The sequence below is a fragment of the Dipodomys merriami genome, unplaced genomic scaffold (genome assembly GCF_024711535.1).
Source record: "Dipodomys merriami isolate MVZ:Mamm:240054 unplaced genomic scaffold, mDipMer1.0.p SCAF_1005, whole genome shotgun sequence".
Lineage (NCBI taxonomy): Eukaryota > Metazoa > Chordata > Mammalia > Rodentia > Heteromyidae > Dipodomys > Dipodomys merriami.
The window spans coordinates 154299-158392 of NW_027202278.1; the positions used below are offsets into that span (position 1 = coordinate 154299).

Genomic DNA, 4094 nt, shown 5'->3' on the forward strand with positions numbered 1-4094 from the left:
CAAGGCTATCATTTTATTGCTTGTACCATTTCTAGCTTTTGCTGGTTACTTTCAAACCAGAATCTAATGGACTTTTTTTCTTGGTCTGGTTTCAAACCACAATAATCAGATTTCGTCTTTCTGATTAGCTTGGAATAAAGACATGAGCCACCAGTGTGGCTCCTACTTTTTCCTATACTTATATATTGCACATACTTAGCAATTTAATATTGAGAGTATAGAAGCAAGTTGTATAGTGATTATATTGTTCTGTCAGAAATTCAAGTTAGTAATGTAAATTTCTTCTTAAGACCATACACAAAAAATACATACGAAGAAATCTGATGATGTGTGTGTATGTGTGTATATGTGTGTGTATGTATGTATGTGTGTGTGTGTGTGTGTGTGTGTACTGTTGCAATATGTTTCACATATAAGTACTGTGCAGGGGTGTCCAGACATTCACAGTAATTGCGTGAATATCTGCCTTGAGCTACCAATTCATGGACAATGTCTAAGTGTCCACTCTAGGCTTCCCGATGAAGAGGGGTATACTCATCCTCATCCTCAGTATTCATATGACTGGCCTTTTTTGAAAGTAGTCTCTGCACTATAGTAAGTTGCAAGTAAAGCACTCTACCACTGAGCCAGCAACCCAGTCCAAGGATTAAGATTCTTATTTATAATTTGGTCAAAGCTATGTCTCTTTATGTAGGCTACTAAAATGTATTTACTAATTTCAATAAATACATAAATTATATTTCAATCTCTTTTAACAAATAAAAAATAAAATTCTTTACTTTGTAAATGGATCAGAAGCATGGATTTTTTGGCCAGCTAGGTCATTGAACATCTGTATCTCTCTTCCTCTCTCTCGTTCATGATTCTCATAGACAATAAGTTGATCCATAATTATCCTAATTTATTTTGCTTTTATATTTTTGGTTGCATCATTTCACTTTCTGCTCTGCCATTTTCCAAATCAGCACCACATAAACAGAACCGCAGAAGTGGTTCTGTGGCTCAAGTGGTAGAGCACTTGCCTTGATTTGAAGAGCTCAAGGACGGTGCCCAAGCCCAGAGTTCAGGCCCCACACCTAATTTTTTTTATAAAGAATCTAAATCCTTGATGATTCTATTAACAATTCTGACTGAAATCAGTTGAATCACACTTTTCTTGCACAATGAAAGAAGAGATCCAGGCTAGGAAAGCAGCTAGAAAAGACAGGCAGATTGTATCTGTGACAAAACTTTGTGGAAAATGGTATCAAAGATTACTTACTGGTGATCCATTTGCATTGAAAGTATGATGCTGAACTATTGTTTGCTGATTCTGACCTATTGCTTTGATCATTATATTATCCAAGAAGAAAAACTGAAATTTAATTGATATCAAAGGACTACAATACATGTTGACTCCTCATTAAGCATCTTCAATCATCAAAATCAACTGAAGAAAATAGATAGGCCTATTTTTTAGATGAAAACAAGTGTCTTTAAAAAAAAAACAAGAATTTAGGTAGTCATACAAAGGACTTCTATTTTACTACTGCACTATACATTTTTTTCTAAGGTTGGTTACCAGTAAATAATGGATCTATTAGAAAGCACTTAAAGCTCATATATTGAATAGTAAGTTCTCTTACACTATATCTTGGTATTTCCCAAATCATTTACATAGAAGGCATTGTTTCCTATTTTCTCCTTTCTAGAATAAGTTGCCTATGAAGACAGCACTTGTCCTCATTTTCAGTCTGTGCATTTGAATACGGAGGAAAATCTTTCCTCTGCTCTCTATCAATTCACTACTCTCCAGTTAGAATAATTTAAAATAGTAAAAATGGAAAAAGAGAAAATAAATCATGGTGGATTAACATATGCAGAAAATTCACCAGATTTTTCTGACCAGTTCAACCAACCTGAACTATTGGGGACATACATGGACACTTCATTTCCACTGGTACTCAAAGTCTCTGGTTAGGCAATTCTGATGAAGACAAGGAACAAGATGAAAACGTGAGAAAGGTATCAATTGCAAGAAAATAATGGAGAAGAATCCATGCAAATTTCTTCTTTGGGATGTCGAAATGAATCGGCTTACTACAGTACCGAGACTATTTTTCAAAAAGGCCACTCATATGAATACTAGAGATGAGGTAAGTATACCCCTCTTCATCAGGAATCCTAAAGTGGACATTTAGACATTGTCCATGAGTTGGTAGCTCAAGGCAGATATTCATGCTATAATTCTGAATGGCTTGGCAACCCTGCACAGTGCTTATATGTGGAATAATACCAGAATGGATTCTTTCTTACTTCATCATGATGCAGATACCAATCTCCAAACTAAAGTCCTCTAGACCCCCTTGAATCTTGTTGCTGGGAATTGAAATAGCAAAGATATGCTGTACCTCCTTCTGTTGAATCATGATATCAAACCGGATCTGAAAAACAACTTGGAAGAAACCTCATCTGATATTGCCAAAAGGATAAGTATGTATCACTACTTTTGAAGTAGTGGAAGGCTGTACAAATTGTACTCCTATGTAGTAATGGTTTGGTTAAGTTTCTTAAATTTCAAAAGTGCCAGTCCATCCTTTCTGTCCCTACAAAATATTTTCATAATACAAAACAACAGTAATATCTTAATTTAAAAATTTATGGATTCCATGGTATTCTTCCACGTGAATTGCATGACTTTGGTGTCAAAATGTATTTAAGAGTTGTTTGTATGCATCTATAATGATTTCTGCAGAGTTTGGAATATTTTTAATTTTATTTTTTCTGTTGAAATGAATAGTATAGAAATTAAAGATAATCCTGGTGCTTGTCTGAAAAAAGTATCTATGTTTCTATAAAGTTCATAATCTATTTCATTGTCTTCTAGATATAATACTTTGCAGTCTATATTGTTTTATAATATAAAGGTTCATTAATAAATGTGTCCTTTCAGATTACATTCTATATAGAAAAAGTTTAAGATTCCTTTTTTCCCGAGGTCCTTATATTATTTTATTTCTTTGGGATAAAAAGATAATGTTATCTAATTTCAAGTTTTTTAAAGGTTATTCTATGTAAGGGCCGTTCGAAGGTGAAGATTTAATACACTGTTGTCAAACTAACCTGTAATTCTATGAATTACAGGTTTTGTTACACTTGATTTTTGTAATCAACTTTTTAATAACTGTTTTTCATTTCTTGCATTTGAAGAATGAAAAATATAATACTTCACACATTTTCATATCATCCTTGTGCAAGTGCCATGTTAATCTCTGTATTGTTGTAATTTGGGTAGACCGACTGCTGAAGCATGGAGTATCCTCTTAATTTAAGTAGTTAATGATGCAATCTTTATACAGGCATATATCCTTGGTTGCCTATTTGTAACAAGGAACCTTTATTGTTCCTAAATATGCTATTGATTTTATTTCTATAAATTTCTGTATATAGTGGAAAAAACTTATATTGTTTGGTCGATTGCTCACATTTGCAATTTTTTGTCAATGACTATTTTGTCGTTTTCATTTGAAATTTGATCATATTTTGAAGCCTTTATAGCTAAGTCCAAAGGTGATGGCTTTTCAAGTACTTATCAACGGAGTTAGCTTTGTGGAGCTAATGGATTCAAAGTAAGCCTTGCATAAGAGCTACTTCTAAACTTCTGCAGCTTAAAATTTCCTAAATGAGGTCTCAGTGGTACAAATGTCTTCCTTACCCTTCACCCTTCTTCCATGTAGGAACAGACCAACCAGAATATCTTACCCTGACAGCATAGTTTTCTTACTGGAACAAAATTAATCTTAGTTACAAGGGTTCATAGAGAGATGAACACTGCAGACCGAAATATTCAGAATAGAAGGTATTTTATCAAAATATAATTGTTTATTATACCTATCATTTTAAAAGTAGCTAAAGCCAAGAATGTGAAAAAATTGTTCATATGCATGTTTACCTAATATCCTGGCCTGTCTACCATCCAACAAGGCAGGAACTTACACTACTGACTTTCTATCACCAGATATTTCCATACCTCCTAGAGAAGTCCATATGTTTCTCCTCGATATTAGGCTTAAATTGGTTATGTTTTAATCAAAGTGTTTCCTCTTGCCTCCAGG

The 4094-nt window shown here is 33.6% G+C and overlaps 1 non-coding gene across 1 annotated transcript; it reads right to left on the reverse strand.

Annotated features, from left to right (window-relative positions):
* Positions 1 to 3191: 3191 nt before the first annotated feature.
* On the reverse strand, positions 3192 to 3293 carry LOC138807107 (U6 spliceosomal RNA). Its single transcript, XR_011366055.1, has one exon. It is a non-coding gene; the product is annotated as a U6 spliceosomal RNA (small nuclear RNA).
* Positions 3294 to 4094: the final 801 nt, after the last annotated feature.